Source organism: Kogia breviceps, chromosome 12, assembly GCF_026419965.1.
Source record: "Kogia breviceps isolate mKogBre1 chromosome 12, mKogBre1 haplotype 1, whole genome shotgun sequence".
NCBI classification, from domain to species: Eukaryota; Metazoa; Chordata; class Mammalia; order Artiodactyla; family Physeteridae; genus Kogia; species Kogia breviceps.
Window position 1 is genome coordinate 64851273 of NC_081321.1, and position 21258 is coordinate 64872530.

Sequence of the window (21258 nt, forward strand, 5' to 3'; positions counted from 1 at the left end):
TTCCCTAAAATTTATTCACCATACCACAGCCGAAGTGGTGTTCTGAAAATTCAGCTCTGATTAAATTACTGCCCACTCCTACCCCACTTATAGCTCTTTTTTTTTTTTGGCTGCACTGGGTCTTCAGTGCTGCTTGTGGGCTTTCTCTAGTTGAGGTGAGCGTGGGCTACTCTTCGTTGCAGTGCGCGGGCTCCTCATTGTGGTGGCTTCTCTTGTTGCAGAGCACGGGCTCAGTAGTTATGGCTCGCGGGCTCGAGAGCACAGGCTCAGTAGTTGCGGTGCATGGGCTTCGTTGCTCCGCGGCATGTGGGATCTTCCCGGACCAGGGCTCCCGTGTCCCCTGCCTTGTCAGATGGATTCTTAACCACCAGGGAAGCCCCACTTATAGCTCTTTAATGATTTTATAAAGTTTAAGAAAAACAGTCTAAAGTCCTTGCTGTGACATGCAAGGACCTCTGAGATCTGAATCCTCCTTACCTTCCCAGCCTGGGGCTCCTCACTCCCACTGTGCTTTCTGTGGTTCAGTGGCCCTGGTCACGGGCTCAACACATCAGAAACTTTGCACATGCTGAACCACCCCCCTGGAATGCTTTTCCCTACAGGCCTTGCTCAACTAATTTTTAATTCTAATTTTGATCTCAACATAGTGCCTGGCACATAATAAGTGATCCAAAATATAGGTAGCATAAATGAAAAAGTGAATGGTTAATGGAATGTGTACTTTCTCAGAAGCTCTGTAGTAAAGGATAATTTGAAATTTTTTTCATTAGCAGTTTTCCCTTTATGTCACTTTATATTAGAATAAAGTTCAAACTCAATTTAAATATTCCCTTCTTTGGATTCACATTCATGTATCTGAATTGTTAAAAGATTCTTACCATGTTAGTAGAGAACAAAGTCCTTTATCTGCTAGTGTACTCTTTTCAGATTTAGGGTTAATACATTAATAAAGGGGGAAGGGGTAGTACATTCTGTCTCTAGAATTTTGGAAGATTTTGAAAAAAGGTCCAAAACTTAGCTCACCAAAAATGGAATGACTGCATGTATCAAACCTATATTGAATGGTAACAATTGTAATAGTGAATATGCTGTACATGATATAAAAACTGTCGTACAATTTGTGCTCTAAGGAAGATATTGTGAAACTACAGCCAGACAGAGATAACAAAGTAAAAAAAATAAATAAATTCTTACAAGGAGAAAAACCATACATGGAAGCTTCACAATAATAATCTTTTGCAATTACCCAAGTTCCCTCTCTTAGTAGCCTTGGTTGATTAGAATGAGGAACTGTGAGTAAATAGAATTCCTTTGAAAGAAAAAGTGTTTGGGCCCCAGAAGCTGATGAATTTTCTTCTATTCTTAGGGTAGCAAAAAGAAAGAAAGGTAAACTTCTGAGCTTTACTCTCTATAAAACAAGGTTGTTGTGACCAAATGAATGTGAAGAATTTAGAATACTGTACAATTCTAAACTATTGATTTGAGTAATACTTTTTTATTAACTATTAGTAATGTCAGTACATTCTGTATGCTACTGAGGAAATTGATTTATTTTATGTGCACTAAATAGAAGTGAGACCCAATTAGACATGAGAAATTATTCCTAATCTTACTTCTAAACTTTAAAACATTTGTTCATAATTTTAAATCTTTCAAGATTTCATTATTCATTTTTATCTCTCTCTATTTGTTAGTTTCACACATCTTGAAAAAGAATATTTGTTGTCTGAATTACTTCTTATAAAATAGGAATTAAATATTGTCTGACTTTTTTAAGCCTTTTAGAAATGTCTTTCTTTTTAGTTTATGAAGCTGGTAGTTGGTGTGTGTGGGTGTGTGTATCTAAACATCCCAAAATGTCCCACACTACTAATATGAGTAACAATTAGAAGTGCACATACAGTAGTATTACTATGCTTATTCTCTGAGTTATTGTGTATCATTATATTTATATTTCTTTTTTTCTTTTTTTTTTTTTTTTTTTTTTTTTTTGCGGTACACGGGCCTCTCACTGTCGTGGCCCCTCCCGTTGCGGAGCACAGGTTCCGGATGCACAGGCTCAGCGGCCATGGCTCACGGGCCTAGCCGCTCTGTGTCATGTGGGATCTTCCCGGACCGGGGCACGAACCCGCGTCCCCTGCATTGGCAGGTGGACTCTCAACCACTGCGCCACCAGCAAAGCCCCTCATTATATTTTATATCATTGTCCACTCTGTGTTCTCACTGTCTCTGAAGGAACACTGTCAAGAGATATACTTTGAATCTGTAACTTACTTGGTTTCTTGACCACACACTCTACTTTTAGAAGTTTCTTCTACTTTGTCTTTCAACACAATGCTCCCTTCTTTTGACTATTCTTGGGTATATTTCATTTGCTCTGTCCATCTTGTATTAAATGTTGGTTTTCTTCAACGATAGTCAGCCATTTTCTCTTCCTACATTTCATGTGTTCCCTGAGAGATTTCAGCTATTCCCTTAGCTTGTTTTTACATCTGTACAAACAATCTCAAATCTCCATCCTCAGCTCCCAAATTTGTTTTTTATTCCTTAGTTTTACAAATTAGAGAGGGTAGTTAAGAGTGTGGACTTTGAAGAGAAAATGCTTGGGTATAAATGTGAGCTTTACTTATCGGTTAGGTGACCTTGTGCAAGTTATTTTATATCCTTGTGCCCCAATTTCTTGTATTGCATGGTATGGCTGTGAGAGTTAACTACATAAGTAAAATTCTTGGAATAGAACCTGGTACATAGTAAGTCTTCTATTAATAAGTGCTCTGTTAGATTTTTTGTACTGTCATTGTCATTACTGATTGAGCAGATAGCATGAGTAGGGAGACATAATACTGAGCAAAGGAAACAGGACCTGACCCCTGCTCTCCTGGAGCATATAGTCTATAATCTTCTTTTAAGCTTCCCACTAGTTTTGTGTGCTTGGCTGGCCTCCAGGTATTTCCAATACAAGATATTTAAATCCAAAACAAGAACATGCTTCCCCCTCAAATCTACATCCAATCCTCATAACACTTAACATCTTTACCAGGGTCACCTGGTAAATTGAATATTACTTCAGTTACATTTTACAGGAAACAACTTTCTGAATGTCTCACAGATGTGACATTGGTCTACCACTTGCCAGTGATCCCACAGCATAAGTCCTGAAGCTGACACTTGGAGTGTTCTTCAGGCCCCTTCTGTATGAGTCACTGCCAAAGATACCATGTTTCCTAGAACCTGGAAGAACATCAATACATATTCTTGAACTAAATGAATGTAATGAACCCTAATTTATTAATTCAGGGTTTACATTTTGACTGTCTATTTATGTTCTGTTAGAAGACAGGGAAGTGGGAAGGGACCAGTATTTTCTGAGCAGGAAATATTTATATACCTTAATCATTTGTTTGTCATATTTCTCCTCATTCTATCCTCTTAACTCTAAGACTGGTACCATTATCACCATTTTAAAGATGAGAAAACTCGGGAGTTTGAGCAATTCTCTTAAGATTCCTGAGCTGGTACATGTTAAAGTCACAATTTAATTCCAAACCTGTCTTAATTCTAAGGACCCGCTATCTTTCTACTATGCCATCTTGCCTATTTACTTTGCCTGACAATCTATGGAAAATAGTTTCCTCCTCTTACACCATAGTTTTAGCTTTTCACAACATATATGTCAAGCATTCTGTCATATCACTTGTTTCAGATTAAGTCAGAATAAAAACATTGACAAGGTAAGTCACCTGTCTGTTTATTTATGGAACCTTAGACAGAATCCAGAGGTATGAGTCAAAAACTTAAGGATGTGAATTAATCCCCTATTATATATTTTTGATATCATATTGGAGAAGGTACTTATTCCTCCTGCATTCTTTTTATACATATAAACACTCAAAAAGTTAATATTCATAAAAGCCTTTCTTGCTAATAACTATTGAGAGAAATTTTAGTGAAATAATCATTGGCTTCTGGTAACATGTGACCATTAAGTCAATATATGCTTCTACTCTCTTTAATTTTTCCAGTATATTATTGAACAATTCCTTGTTAAAACTAAATATCAAGGATAACAAGTAAGATATTAGCTAATATTTGAGCATAAACTATTAGGGACAATGATGTAGTTTTATTTTCTTCTGTTACAGTAGAGAAGGTCATCTTAGCCAGACTAGCACAGTGATGACATATTTTCTGAACTGTTTTTTCTCACATTATCTTATGCTTAATTTAACAAATATTTATTAAGTGCATACTGTGGGCAAGGGGTCACTATGGAGGGTACAAAAGTGGCTAGAATATCATTTCTCCCCTTGAGGAATTCATAATCTGATGGCAAAAGCAGACTTGTATGTAATCAACTGCAGTATCTGGAAGAAAAAAGTACATCTTTTAATAGCGACACAAAATACTCTGATATTGTAAAAAGAGCAAGGCTAGAGGGCAGGGCACTGTGGAGCTTGGAATGAAGTGGCAGGATATTAAATGGAAGACATCAGTTATGAAGCTAAAGCACATATAGGCAATAACATGATAAGTGTCTGGATTCGTCAGTGGACTGAGAGAATAGAAAGGAAAGAATATCAGGGACATTTCAGGGGAAGAATCAATAATATGTGACAGTCAGATGTGGGAGTAGAAGTTAGGTGGAGTCAAAGATGAATTTCAGTTTTCTTATCAGATACTAAGCCAGGGATCACAAAATAAGAAAAAGCGTAAGGGAAATGTGCAACATTTCATTTGAGGTTTGTGGGTTTAATATACCAGTAGGACATCTATAAGTAGATAGCCAACAGGAGGAAATTTGGGTCTAGAATATAGTGAGGAGGAAGCAAAATAAGAAACTACAATAAAACACAAAACTACGGGAACCTCCCTGGTGGTGCAGTGGTTAAGAACCCGCCTGCCAATTCAGGAGACACGGGTTCGAACCCTGGTCCGGGAAGATCCCACATGCCATGGAGCAACTAAGCCCGTGCGCCACAACTACTGAGCCTACACTCTAGAGCCTGCGAGCGACAACTACTGAGCCCATGCGCCACAACTACTGAAGCCTGTGAGCCTAGAGCCCTTGTTCCACAAGAGAAGCCACCGCAATGAGAAGCTGGCACACTGCAACAAAGAGTAGACCCCTCTCACTGCAACTAGAGAAAGCCCACGTGCAGCAACAGACCCAATGCAGGCAAAAATAAATAATAAATAAATAAATAATTAATTAATTTTTAAAAATAAACAAAACTACAAAAACCAAAAAGTATGGGCATTGACACAGAACCAAAGTTTTGAAACGGTGGAATGGTGCTTAACAATCTCAATAACGCAGAGAAGTTGAAAATTGAGAATTAGGTGTTAGATTTGACAGCCATGAGATGCATGATGACTTTAGTATAATGAATGAGGAAGCCGATTGCTGAAGATTGAATAGATATATGGAAGTAAATGAAGAAAAGTTCACTATGAAAGTTTTATAATAAAGAGGAGAAAAGTGAGTAAAGGGTAGTTGTTGTAGAATTAATATTTTGGCTTAGTATGGAGAAAAATGAACTTGTTTATAAACTAGTAAAAAACAAAAATAGAGAAGAAAAAGAGTAAAGATTCTTAACTCAAGATCCATAGAGTAGGAGTCTATTTGGGACTTCAGATTGGTTTTGATCTCTTAAAAGCATAAACAAAATATTGAATGTATGTAATTTTTTTTTTTTTTTTTTTTTTTTGCGGTACATGGGCCTCTCACTGCTGTGGCCTCTCGCGTTGCGGAGCACAGGCTCTGGACACGTAGGCTCAGCGGCCATGGCTCATGGGCCCAGCTACTCCGCGGCATGTGGGATCTTCCCGGACCAGGGCACGAACCCGTGTCCCCTGCATCGGCAGGCTGACTCTCAACCACTGTGCCACCAGGGAAGCCCTATGTAAATTTTTATTTGAAGAGTCATGAGATTCTCATAAGGATCTCTACTTCTCACTGCAACCTCCCAAAAATAAATTTTGGAATCTGTGAAATACACAGAGGGAAGATTTTATGAACAATACCCAAGGAAGCAGGATGAAATTAATTCAAGAGGATGTATATTCTACACCATTTCATTGAAAATTTCATCTGTGAATCGCAAAGTGTTCTATGTATGTTTAAAACAAATTTGAAAAGAATAACTCATATCATCTCTTAATTTACTCTGAATTCTGAAAGGAAAATAGACCTAAAAGGATCATCACTGTACACATTACCTAAGAGATAACTGAGCACTTGCCCAATCTGTGCCAGGCATAGTGCAGTGTGGACTCAAACAATTAGGCAGGACACCTAACCTAGAATTTAGTGGAACCATGCCAATGTGGGATTCAGTAGTGGTTTAGCAGACAAACTATCTAAGCTAAAACATGAAGAACCCATTCATTCAACAAATGTTTATAGAGTGCCCATATGAGCCAGATACTATCCCAGGTGCTGGTACTATGGGCACGAATAAGACAGGAATGTCTGCCTTCATGCATTGTGGCAAGTGGGAGACAAATGGACAAATAAACAAAAATCTGTAATATCAGGTCTTGATAAGTGTTATAAAGAAAATATATGGGGCGGCGGTGGGTATAGAGGCAAAGGAAGACTTCCCTACAAAAGTGACATTTGATTAAAGACTGGAATAAACAGAGGAAATGAGCCATGTAAATATCCAGGAAAGATCATGCGTGGTAGAGAGAACAAAGGCCCTGGGTAGGAACATGGTCTGTTGAGCTGGAGGAATCGCCAGTGTGTCTAGAACAGACTGAGGAAGACAGAGATGAGGAGGGTATATGAGGCCAGAAAAGACTTATGAGCCATGTTAAGGAATTGAAATAGGAATAAGTCAAGTGAGGATTAGAGGGAGTAGCTTGACTTATCCCAGAAGTTTGACTCCTTATTGAAGGAGAGTGTGGAGAAATGAGGTTGGAGATGGGGATAAAAGTATTATCATTTTCATGGGATAGAAAGGACTTGATGAATGGTTTACTACCAACTTGCCGTCAACAATACACGAGAAACCGAAGGTTTGCAGATCAAAGAAAGACATCACTAGATAATTTCATCATCCAAGATTCTCTACCAAGAGATTCCAATTGCTTCTTTCTTTATACAAGACACTGTATTGAGTACAATGCTTTAGGTTGAAATGGGTATATTCTAATATAGTAGCTTTAGATAATTTTATAAATTTTCTTACTTTGCAGAGCCTAAAGTTCTGAGAGTTTCCAAAGTAAACATATTTCACTGATTTATATGTACATGTTTTAAAGAACATGAAAATAAAGTAGACTGATTTTTTTAGTTATTCTAAAATTGGTTTTAAACTTTATAAAATTTCTAACTTCGATTTTTTGAGTGGTTCTCTTTAGTACATAATGTTTTTAGAAATATAAAATAATTCTAGGAACTAAAAATAAGTACCCTATTCTCCCTTCCTCCATATAACTGATGGACTCAAGATGATAGTGATTCTTGGGTAGCTTTAGTTGTTGTAAATTATGTGCTTTTACATGTGATTTAAGAAATAGGTAAATGTATATTTAATTGTTCAATTGAGATTGTTACAGTTGTCTTCTACTTATGTTATCTTCTTATTGCCCAAATCATACATAGAAAATATGTAATTTAAAAAAAAAATCAGTAATTTATAAAGTTTAGAATGGGAAGTTTATGGTTACTATTACATGAGCAAGCTATTTCAATAGAGGCTTCCTTATTCTGTTGCATCATACTTGCTTAAGTCTAGGTTTTCTCATATCTGTGTTCTTATGACACTGACAATGTGATGTTAAAAATGTGGGATAAATATTTTGTGCAAAATAAACTGTTATACCATAAAGTATACCATAAAGGTTTTTACAATTTACTTCATTTATTTGTTTATTAATAGGCTCTTTTCTCATCAAAGTTGAAAGTGTCTTTTGTAAATTATAAAAAATTTTATTGTGACCTGGTTCATTTAGTACTTATTTACATGAAAAAAGCTTGAACTTGATAATAATACAGAAGTATTCAAACAAGGTCTGTATACTCTGCCTTCATTATTACAGTTAATTTTTCATGATTTTTGTTGTCTTTTTATGAAAGTTTACATCTTTTATAATTTCTTACATTTTAAATACATTTTCTAAAATATTTACTATGTATATATTTGTTCATGTCTTTATTTTTGTATTTGGCACTCTCACATTGGCACTGGTGTAGAATTTAGTAAATACAGTAGTAACAGAGTTTTAATTGAATTTTGCAAGAACTTAAGCAACATGAAAGCAGGGATCTGATCTGTCTTGTTTGCCTCTGTAACTTCAGACCTACAAAAGTGTCTAGCATGAGGTAGGTGCTCTATAAATATGTTAATGTAAAGGAGAGAAGAAAGAAGAGATAGAGGACAAGAGAAAGGGAAAGGTGAATTAGTAAGACAGTTTTTGCCCTGAAGAGACTTAGAGGCCAGATAAGGAAATATGACATGTGCGTAAAAAGTAGAATAACAATACAGTGATGTACCTTCCAATATACCATAATTATATGTGCCTTCAGCGTTCAAGAATGGGAACCTTTGCTGAAGTGTTTTTAAATTTGAAGTTGTGTTAACTTGATATTAAAAAGAATAATGATGTCAGTAATGGTAACATTAACACTAGCCAACCCAACAGAGCTTATTATATGCTAACATTTCAAGTGAATTAATTTATCCAATCCTCACAATAGCACTATTGGATAATTATTATTATTATATTTGTTTTTTTAGATGAAAGAATTGAGGATTATAACTAGGAAGTTCTAAAGTCAGAACACAGTGACAACCAAAAAAATAACAGTCTGTGAAAGCTCAATTCAGTCCTTTACTGGAAATATCACTCAAAAAAAACACCTTTTTTTCATACAGCATTTATTTTTGTATTTTACTTTTATTTATTTTTTCCTTAAATTTGATTTATAGTAAAATGGTGATAGTTATAAATAAGTATAACAATACAAATATTATTCCAAACTATTTAAAAGCTTCAATTTATTAAATAGCACAAATGTTAATTTGCTTCTTTGAAAAATTTATTGAAAGGGTATCTTTTTTATTGTATTTATTTTTTTATTGAAGTATAGTTGATTTACAATTTTGTGCCAACTTCTGTACAGCAAAGTGACTCAGTTATACACCTATATACAGTCTTTTTTTATATTTTCCATTATGGTTTACCAGAGAATATTGATTATATCAATAGTTCCCTGTGCTATACATTAGGACCTTGCTTATCCATTCTAAATGTAATAGTTTGCATCTACCAACCCCAAACTGAAAGAGTAGCTTTGAAACAAGCAGCTAAAGATCTAAGAACATGTCAGTGTTCTGCTGATTCTAGCATTTTGTGTCTCTAGATTTCTAACCTCACCTACGAATTATTGCTTATTCTTTCCCTGCTCCACTCATACATGGAAGAAAGTCTGCTAGAACTTGAGCTGTGCAGATTGCTGTGCAGAATAAAATGTTAATCTCTTGGCTTATTCAATCCAAGAATGATTGTAATATACTTACAATGATTGTAATAAATTGAGACTGTGACTGACTCAGATAGTGGCACAAAATTAATTACTTGTCTTTAGTCTTATATAATGCATTTTATATATATATATATATAATAACTAGGAAAAGCACACAAGCATGGAAGATACATATATAATGCACTATATAAAATATAATTAATATATATTATACATACATAATATATATAATATAGAATGTATTATATATACATGCCTTCCATGCTCGTGTGTTTTTCCTAAATCTGTTCTCCCAGTGACTTTTACCTGCACTTCAGATCAGAGTTCACCTAAATTCCCACAGTGGTCAAGTATTGCTAGTGTTGCTAGTTTGTTATCTAGTAATTAGCATACCACTAACAGTGGTCAATAGATGATGGCATAAAAAAATAGATCATGTGCATCATGGCCAGTTTTAGCAAATCTCTAGACTAGATTCCTTTCCTAACTAAATTTATCTTAAAGAAGTCCAAACGTATCTTGAATAATTTAAAATCAAACCTGAAAATACATTCACAAAAGAAAAAAGGAATATATTCATTTGTCCTCGATAATAAAGGAATAGAGAAACTGAAGGCAATCAGTTGAACAAAAACCGGTTGTTAAAATTCACAGTGTGTTCTATGTTGAAATTTTAGAAATAAAAGAGAAAAAGATGAAAGCAGATGCACTGTTTGGTGGATTAAATCAGACAAGAGAGCCAATGCTTTCAAACTCCTTCTCTGTTAAATTTACAAAGAATAATGATATAAAATTCTTTGTAGCTTTTATCCCACATTGACTAATATAATTTGTAAAAGATTTCTCCCTGGCATTTTTTTTGCTTAAAAAAAATTCAAATAAATTTTAATTCTAGCTGAAGTCCTTCCACATTCTATGTTTCTAATACAATTTGCAAACATTTTGTCTTAAATTATGTTTTAACAGGGAAAAAATTTTTGAATGGTGCAAGAGCCTACCTCTTTCTCCCCCACTTTTTGCCTTTGCACATTGCAAACAAGATTCTTCTTACGCAATTATCTTACAGGGCATCTAGGCATAAGGATATTCAAATGTAATTATTCTTTACATTTTCATGTCTCAGGTAATTTGGCTGGTATATTGTCTGTGATTTGCTTATACATAAAGTCAAAAACTTGACCCCTGTTAGTAATACATCATAAACTAATCATGTATATTTTCTTTACCAAGGTTCACTGAACCATTTAACTTACACTGACTACTGCAACATTAAATTTTTCATATTAAAGCAGTACTCAAATTAACGTTTTAAAATTACACTATAAAAAAGTGAATTTACGTAAGTAAAAATTAAGGGCACCATAAGCAAATAAGCTGGGCAGTTTTTCTTGGGAAAACTTTAGCTTAAGAACCTTCCTCTAGATTATTTAAGCTGTTTGGTGTGTTACAACAATTTGTATCTAACCCAGTAAAATTTATAGTACATGTGTTCAATGGAAGAAAATAATTGATAAATTAAACATCTCACTCTGTGGAAGCAGTCTATTAAAATTTCTAACTTATTAGATATTTTATTTTGTCTATGAGCTTTTATGAATTCATCTATATCATAAAAATATAATCTTTTAATATTACAAAATTTGAAGTACATATATTTGTTTAATTCCTCTAAGTTCCCCTGTCAAATAAATGGTACCAGAGAGCCCTTTATCTGTATCCATTTCTAAACTGGTAATAACTAAAAGGATTTAGAGTTTTGTGAAAATATCAAGAGAATTTACTGAAAAATGATCAACTCTTACCCTAAAATGAGTGAACCTAAAGTCTAAGAGAATTATGTTAGGACAAATATATTTTGCTTTCAAGTTAGGTTCCTCATCTTTTATTTTTTATTCATTTACTTTGCCCAAATTGGTTTATTTATACCTTTTCCATAAGCTACAATTATAAATACTTTTTTAAAAAATTGAAGTATAGTTGATTTACAATGTTGTGTTAGTTTCTGGTGTATAGCAAAGGATTCAGTTATATGTTTGTGTGTGTGTCTATACATATATATATTCTTTTCCATTATGGTTTATTATAAAATATTTAATATAGTTCCTTGTGCTATACAGTAGGACCTTGTTGTTTATCTGTTTTATATATAGTACTTTGTATCTGCTCATCCGAAACTCCTAATTTATCCCTCCCCACCCCCTTTGGTAACCATAAGTTTGTTTTCTATGTTTGAGTCTGTTTCTGTTTTGTAAATAAGTTCATTTGTATCATAGCTTAGATTTCACATATAAGTGATATCATATGATATTTGTCTTTCTCTTCCTGCCTTACTTCACTTAGTATGATAATCTCTGGGTCCATCCATGTTGCTGAAAATGCCATTAGTTCATTCTTTTTTCATAATTGAGTGGTATTCCACTCAGTTGATACGGTAGTATCTTTATCCATTCATCTGTTGATGGTCATTTAGGTTGCTTCCATGTCTTGGCTATTGTAAGTAGTGGTGCTGTGAACATTGGGGTGCATATATCTTTTCAATTTAGAGTTTTCTCCGGATATATGCCCTGGAGTGGGATTGCTAGATCATATGGCAACTCTGTTTTTAGTTTTTTAAGGAACCTCCATACTGTCTTCCGTAGTAGACGCACCAATTTACGTTCCTACCAACAACATAGGAGGGTTCCCTTTCTCCACATCCTCTCTGGCATTTATTACTTATTGACTTCTTAATGATGACCACTTTGACCGGTGTGAGGTGATGTCTCATTGTAGTTTTGAGTAGCATTTCTCTAACACTTAGCGAAGTTGAGTATCTTTTCATGTGCCTGTTGGCCATCTGTATGTCTTCTTGGGAGAAATATCTGTTTAAGTCTTCTGCCCCCTTTTTGATTGGGTTGTTTGTTTTTTTGTTATTGAGTTGCATGAGCTCTTCATATATTTACAAATACTGTTTTTAATGACGAATCACCAGAAGCACATTTTATTAGTCTAATAAGCGCTACATTAGCATGAAAAGCTGACCTGGCAAGAAAGTAACTTAGGGATAAAAATAATAGTAAATGATTGCTAGCATCAGGAGACAGTTTTCTAAATTATCCTTTCATTTATACATTCAACATGTATTTGTTGAGCCTCGACTGTATAGAATAATAGCCAAATAATGTTCTAGGCACTAGATATGCATCAATGAACCAAACAGATAAAACCTCGGGCTCTTACAGATTTTTGAAGAGGTGGTCGTGGTGCCAGGAAGAAACAGACAAGCATATATGTAGCGTAATGATAAGTACTGCGAAGAAAAATACAGCATTACTGAAAAGTTAAGAAAACAAATAAACCTAGACCTATTCAACATCAGGGAGTCAGAAAATTAATTTTTAAATCAATACGATAAATTTCACTCCTATGAATAGGTAAAAGAAAGGTTTTTTTTTTTTTTTTTAATAGTGATAAATATCCTCACCCCAATCCATTATCCAAAGAGTAACTAAAGGGAGTCGATGCTTCAGTGGCTTCCAGGGTCCCCTCACCTAGAACCCTCATCAGAGGCTGCCCCATGCCTGCCTCCAGCCTTGATACCCCCATGCCTCTCCATACTCACTACATTTCGACCACATTGACCCTTTTTGTCATCCTTGTTCCTTAAGCATACGGAGCTCAGGACTTTACACATATATTGTCATATTTTGAATCTACCCCTTTACCCCATCCTACCCGTAAATCCAGCTAATTCCTGAATGTGATTTCTGCAAGGAAGCCAATTCTGGATGAAGCTCCCCTGCTCTCACTTTCCCAGCATCTTTACCTGTCCTTTATGGAATTTATCACATGTAAAGTATGTAATGACACATGCTCTGTATGTATGTTTTTATCATCTCTCTCTTTCAATAGCCTGCAGTCTCCGTGGGGCGAGGTGAGGTGGGCACTAGAGGCAGCCATTTGTCTCCTTTGCCAGTGAGCGTTCAGTGTCTTGCACCCTGCCTGACAGGAATAAGCATTTAGAAAATCACTTCTGAGAAAAAGAATGAATTTCTATAAAAAATGTCTTAGGTTTACAACCCATGGTTTTATGTAACACATTGTAAAGTGGGTTCTGGTGGGAGCTGGTAATATCCTTTTAATCCATGTGACTGAGCTAAATAATTCTAGTTGAATCTTTTGTTTATATTGTATTGTATTTTAATTTTTTTTGCGGTATGGGCCTCTCACTGTTGTGGTCACTCCCATTGCGGAGCACAGGCTCCGGACGCACAGGCTCAGAGGCCATGGCCCACGGGCCCAACCGCTCCGCGGCATGTGGGATCTTCCCGGACCGGGGCACAAACCCGTGTCCCCTGCATTGGCAGGCGGACCCTCAACCACTGCGCCACCAGGGAAGCCCGAATCTTTTGTTTTTACATCTGTGTTACATACTGTTCCTGCCCCAGACTCTGCTGGAAGTCTACTGCTTGCTTGTAGGCTCAGGGTCCCAATGTCAGATGGTTTTTAGTCTTTGCTATTTGGCTTCCAAAATGGGTATATGTTACTAACTCATGTATTCTCACCAACATTTAGAAAATGACCCTGGGGGCTGTGCTCTGAGAAATTAGATACTTTCTGGGACCTGTAGCCATGGGAAAGAGGTTTTTAATGCTTTCTGGTGGGAAAAGCCATTTTATGCTTGGAACCATTGTTGAAAAGAAGATCCAATTGTGAAAAGCCACAGCTGTGTAAACTATTAAATAATTCCAGAGAGTGACATAGATCAGGACTTTATTGTTTTATCCTCTTACTTCACATGTGTGTGAAGGGCACACACATAGATGTACATAAACACACAGTGTTGGTGATGTTTTCTCCTTCATTCCACGTGAGAACTTAGAATTCTCCGAGAGGATGGGAAGAATCCTTTATCGATGCCTACCATATCCTACATCTCCATTGTGACACTTATCTATTTGTAGTAATAATTTATTTCCTTACCTGTCTTGCCAATTCTTTCAGAAGCAAGAAACTATCTTTTTTCATTTTTTATCCCCAAAACCTGGCCAACAAAAAGACAGTCCACAATAGACACTCAATTAATATTCATTGAATGAATCGCAGATTATAAATAAGTACCTATAATGGAAATAGCCTGAGCTGGCGTCAACCTTCCCTTGTCTATCTCAGCCAGGCAAAATGGAGCTCAGAAACCACTCAGGGAATTACACTGTCTTATGCAGCATCTTCTTTAAACCAACAACGAAGGTTTTCCCAAACCCAGAAAACCCCCAAAAGATTTTTCTACATGGACTTATGCCAGAACGATTCTGGTCCATTAGTTGGCAAAGAGGACTCCTTAATAATTTCAGAGGAACTGTAAAATTCTATTCAGAATATAACGAAAGCTGCAGGGGATTGTGTATTCATTTATCCTGAAGTAGGAAAACTTGAATCCTCAAATTACAGGGTGTTGCCATGTTAGCTTCCTCCAGAAAACTGAAACTTCAACTGTAAAGAGAGCAGAATGGTCTGATTAGTATCAGAGCTGCTGGAATCTGCAAAGCCTCCATTCTTAATTGGAGCTACAAGATGCAGCTGATAAGTTTAAGTCTCCCTCTGTGAGTTTCTGCATTCGTGGATGAATTCTGTTACTTTAGTGTTTTTGAGATTCCATATTCTAAAATCATTATTTAAAAATCTCAAATATAAGATAGTACCATAGGTTGCTCTGTATCTAAGAATAAATAAATACAATAAAAGAGTATATTAAAGAAAACAGAAAGAATAAAAGGAAGAGGAAAGAAAAGAAAAAAGAATGGAAAAGAAAGGGAGAAGAAAAGGACAAAGGAAGCAAGGAAGGAAGGGGGAACTATTAGAATATTTGCTAGACCTCCTCCACAACTCAGAAGTTTTTGTATGTGCAGCATTTCAATGTCCTTCCTAGGTACATAACAATGCCTTTCTTTTTTATTAGCACGGCTGCAGCTGCTGTTGCTTGCAAAGAGATTCACAAATCAAAATAGACTCAGTTAGCTTTGCAATAATTCTAAAATGTGGGGGAACACTGCCAGAGCAGGACAGCACTCCAGTATCCTGAACAAGGAGTCTTATTAGCAAAACAAAGTATGATTTGCTTAGAGATAATCCCCCCGGTGGTAATTCCACTGGGTGCCTACTGTGGCGGCACATAGAACAGGCTATGTCAGAAGAAATAGGAAAAAAGTTGCTTTCTTGAAACATTTCTTCTTCTAGATTTTTCTTTATGTCCACATGATTCATACCTCTTGGTTCTTAGCCTGGAGCACATAGTGCAACCAGGAAATGAGGAAGCTAGAGCTGGATGTGAATAATGAATGGGCCACATCAGCAAAAGTCTATATACACACTCAGTAGCAAAGACGGGTGCAGAGTTGCAGGCCAGCATTTTTATGAATTTTTTCCATTCTTCTCTTTCTCTCAAGGGAAACCAGGAAAACAAGAACTAGCAAGAGCTTGACAAACGCCTGGCTTTGAATTGGAGACCATTCACCTGCCGTTTGCTTCATTCCTGGAAATTTCATTGCAGCTAAGTAAGGTACGTGGAAAAAAAAACAGAAACTTTGATATGTTTTGTTGATGAACTTGTGATATGTGGAAGAAAAATGCATTTGTGCTGAAAATTGGAGGACTATATCTCTTACTTCAAAAGAATGTTTAGTATTTGTCATGTCTTTTGAAATTATTACTAGTATTAACGCCCTTGACGTGCTAATTTAGTTGATGGGGCACTGGCCACTTATATAACATTTTTGCTTTCTCCCACTCTCGTTTTGTACTTCATCAAATCCAAAGTTGTCATGGTTCATCATCTGTAGATGATCTTGAGCAGCCTTGCATTCTAAAAGAATATGCCATAGCATCTGCCTCTGTGCTTTTGTGCCCTCCTGTACAGATGATATTTTAGCAACAATATTGGGTAAGGGGTGGGAGTGGAGGCAGATTTGTCTCAGGCTGATGTTTCTTTGTGCCATACTATGCCTTACTCTTTCCTATATGCCTAATTCCACAATGAAGTACATATATCACATTGTGACTATTACATATGTTAGAGTACTTAATTGGGATTGTAGAGTATCTGCTTGAATGTCCCAACTAATGAATTCCATCAAATTCAATTATCATTCTTAGACTCTTCATTAGCCAATCAAATTGCTTCTTTGGTCTGTCATTCTAACACCCTTTCACTCGGCATAACCACAATTCTCTGAAGTAAATTGGAGGTGATTAAATTATCTCACTAATCATTATTGGGAGTCTCATGTTACTGAAGTTTTGGATTTCTAAAGAATCGTCTTTCACATGATCCTCATTGTATACAGGAGAAATAATGTTATAGTATGAGGCCGTGTCTTGAACTTTATTCTGCTATTTGCATCTTAGTTTCTTCCTGAGGAAGTTGGCTACAATAGGTCTCCGATACTAAAACCATACAGAAATAAACCAACTATACACTCCTATAAATTCACCATCTTATTAAATAAATCTGTCCAGTAGGCTTGTGTTATAACACAGTTCTTCACCTTTGGGAAATGAACCATTTGAATGCTGGATGTTTCTCTTATCTCTGATGCAGTATGATTTTACAGGATCACAGTTGTTATTGCTGAAACATGATTTTTGCTAATTTTTATAATTTCCCTACATAGATTATTAAAACAAATGAAGTGGTTCTGAATCAAAAGTTTCTTTCTTAGTCAATAATCGTCACTGCTAATATATAATGGTTATGTCAATCATTTTATAATGAAACGCACAGCTGATGATCTGACAGTGTGGTTCTTACCATACAGTTCTTAAAATAGTCCCATTTTATACTCTTCTACTTTGCATTTTAGAAACAATTTCATCTTCTACTCTGCAAATATTTTGAGAAACATCTCAGAATGTAACCTGAAGCCAACCTAAGAAAATATCTATTCCTGGGTTCCATGCCAGACATACTTAATCAGAATCTTTGCGAATGGGCTTTAGAACCAGCATTTTAAATATGTATATCAGATCATCCCAATGCACTCCAAAGTTTAAAAACCACTACTCTATAATATGACAGCAAGGAAATAGCCAAGAGGAAAACATTTTAAAGCTATAGATGTATAATTAATATAAAAATATTGAAAATAAATTAGGATTTTGACTTTTTTCCTACATATTTTTATTTTCTAGGAGTATACAAAGGACTTTAGACTGTTTCTTTCCCCTTTCATTCGAGTTGTAAACATTTTGAAATTAAAAATTAAATGTTAAAGATGTTAAGGGTATGAATGTCTATCAATTGAAAAGTTTCCCAAAGTTGCCAAATAATAAATGATCTCATAGTAAAGGGTATTAAATTCTTAATTTCTACAATTATTATTTTCACATTTAAATCTTTAGTTTTAAAAAGCTTTCTAAATATCAAGTCATTCTTTCAATATTAGATATGTCTAATAAGCATCACTTCTTTAAGAATTCCACCCTGTACTTCTGTTATGGTTTCTACTCATACAACTTCTGTGGGTGTCAAACTTTCAAAAGATAATTTATTGGTACAACTAAGTAAAACCTTTTGGCTAAGGGTACCCCATTTATTCATAAGTGAATATTTTTCTTTTATCTAATTTTAGTAAGGGAATTTCCTCATAGCTTTATTTTTAATGCAAAAATGTTAGACAGTTTGCCAACTTAATATGCCAAACTCTAAAGTATACATTTAAGTTAGAAGGGACAAAGAACTTTCTTCTGAACCATGAAAAGACAGAATATTGTGATTACCTCTGGCACTGAATTAGAGTAAAAAGTAACATTAGATTTAGTAGGAAAACTGCAGAGACTGTTTGACCCATAAAATTAATTCTTGCTTCCTATCTTGTAGAATCCACTGAGACAAGAGTCTAAAAGGGGAAAATGCTCAAAATCTTTAGGTTTTCAGGTGTACTTACTTTATAAAAGTGTCCTAAAATAGTTGGAATAATTGTCTTCCAAATTCATACGAATCTTTTTATAAATAAAAATATTCTTGGTTTTCAACTGGTTTTAAAAATCACATTTACAATATAGGCAGGCACTAATTTCGATTGGATTGTATTTGAAAAGTTTAATTTATAAGTTAAATATTTAGAACTCAAAATGTTTTCACACAGAAACGATGTTATAAATGATGTTAGATGCTCACATTCAATTTTTTTAAATTCACAAAGTTATAGTCATATTATATGATTTGTAAAAAAAAAAAAAAAAAAAAAAAGCTCTAAAGTGGAAAATAGAAAACAATAAATACTATGTGATTCTAAAAAGTAAACCAATTGAACAAAATACTTTTTAAAATTCTTATTTGCTTTGAATATCGACACTAAAGAAAAACAAGTTTGGTTATAAAGTAAATGAGAAACTGAAAGAGAGGGTAGGATGTTTTCGTAAAACACAGAGAAACTGGTTATAACATGAGCAGTATTCTCCTGAACAGAGGAAAAGTAGATGGAGAGAAGAGATGCAGCCAGAGACAGAGCTTGAGGGGCAAGTGGTCTCAAATACAGGTTGCCAAGCAGTATTAAACTAACTATTAAATAGACAGGATGCTCATTAATGTTCATGTTGATAGCTCAAGGAAACAGGTGCGTTCAGTTATTTTTAAATGAATAGATACATATTGTAGGTACACATCCATTTAGAAAGCAGATGAATAGAGGAAGAGTTTAAGCAGAGACAGCAAGCATGAATGCTAGTTCAATGGACACCAAGGAATGATGGAAAGATAGAACTGGTCATCTCATAGCCTTCTACCAACAGCTTTTTCTCTGAATGACTCAAGCCTCCACGCGAGGTTTTATTGTACCCCACTTTCTAAGGAATTCTATCCTCTGTGTCTTTCAAAAAGTTCAGCATCATGTTCAGTTGGATCAACTTTACCTATTTGCTGCATTTACCCCTACAGGTGTTTCTTTAATTTGTCAAATATTTCTTGAATATCTACTGTGTTTTAGGCACTTTGCTAAATTTGCTACTTTTAGCCCAGACATTAGACCAAAAAAAAATATTTTGTTCCATTTGAATTTTAGTATTTTCTGTTTTACTATTTCTCTTTCTTTTCTATTCATTAAATTTGGATGGTTTGAAAAAACAGGAAGCACCTGTACCTGGCATGGAGGACAGGAGTCTGAATAACCCAGGGAATGAGGCCCAAGTAAGGGCATATCTGTCTTATTCTTCCTCTGTTCTTTGGATGTCAAGGAAGTCATAGCAGCTCTGAGTCCCCTTTACCTTCATTTAACCTAAGGAACAAATGGTAGAGATGGGAAAGCAAACAAACTAAAATTCTTCATTCAAAGAAAAATTGCTAATTTCAAAATAAAGACCTGTAATGGCTAGCATCTCTTGTTTTGGTCAAGCCTCATTACTAGGCTAATCTGCAGTGTAAGAAACAAGAAGTTAGATACCTTTCCTAGAAAAAGGGCCTGTAATACTTCATCAGTTCTAATTTTTAGTGAAATAAAATGTCTAAAATTAAAGTTTCCAGAATCTCTATTACTGTTGAGATCGAGTCACAACAGAAGTTATCGTGTAGGCTCCTAAAATCCCTCTTCACTCTGGAAATTCCACTAGGAAAAAAAAATGGTTCATTTTCCATTGAAGAAAGTTTTAAACAGATTTTTAAATATAAAGCACCCTTCTTTTCCATTCCATTCTCAAGAAATGAGAGTAAAGGGTAAGACGGAGTATTGGCAACATTCAAATGAGTCTTAGGACAGGAATGGTCAATGCCTGGGTTGAGTTATCTCAACTTCTACTTCACAGCTTTCAAAAACTACTAGGAAAACCTGGGCTTAATGAGACAACAATGGTATTGCCACTCAGCCTTGTTTGAATTTCCCAATTGCTTTTCTTCCCTCATCCCTTTGAAGTGATACTTCAGAATTGCTTGACCAGTACTGTATCACCAGTTATCTTCACATATAAGCTTGTTTGATGTTTCCTACACTTAGGTTTTCAATCAGTCTATCTTCGTCCTCTACTTTCCCTTAGCCCAACAAACCTTGTTCATCGCAGAGCCTGGGTTCACACTTCCTATGCCAGTCAGTCGTCCAGGCCCCTGTTCTGTGGAGATTTCATGTTAGTGGAGAGGCAGACTATTAACAAGAAACAAACACATAAATATTCAGACCCACTTAAATAGTGGTCATCCAGTAACTCTAATCATATTCTTCTCTGCATTTTTTTCCTCCAAGTTGTTTCCAGTCAATGATCCTACTCTTTTTAATCTCACTGATTCTTACTGTTGTCAGTTATGCACTAAATCAATCTGATCCACTTACTTTAAGTCTTTTTAGTCTTTATACCTCTTTAAATGAAATGTATAAATTTGCATATTAGATAAAGCTATATTGCCTGAGAAATCTAATCCATAAAGCTAGGCCTAAGTAATGCCACGATGGCTACACTGTGGCCATTATGGAACCTAATACCCCACAACCCAGGCCACCAAAGGCATCATTTCTGATCCTGAAACTTTTCTTAATTACATTTCCCAGTGACTAAGTGTCCTGTTCTGGGACACATCAGAATAAATCTTTTACTCTGTTGTTCTGTCTGGCAAAGTAACTTCACTATGGATGAAATTGGACTAGCCACTTTTAAATTCAATAAGGATTGTGTGTATCTAGTCAATATAAAAGAATAGACTTTCGAGAATTCATTGTGGTAATAGGAAGGAAAATTACCTACTTGAAGATATTGGATATAATTCAGGAAATAGATGATAAGAAAAGAATATATAGCAATTTCTGAGA

The 21258-nt window shown here is 35.3% G+C and overlaps 1 protein-coding gene across 4 annotated transcripts in view; it reads left to right on the forward strand.

Moving 5' to 3' along the window:
- Positions 1 to 21258, forward strand: part of SYT1 (synaptotagmin 1) — a 542196-nt gene that overhangs the window by 102268 nt on the left and 418670 nt on the right. For all 4 annotated transcript variants that reach the window (XM_067009790.1, XM_067009789.1, XM_059081652.2 and 1 more), the window contains one exon: positions 15919 to 16031. The gene's annotated coding sequence lies outside the window, so the exon portion shown is untranslated. The remainder of the gene's footprint in view (positions 1 to 15918; positions 16032 to 21258) is intronic.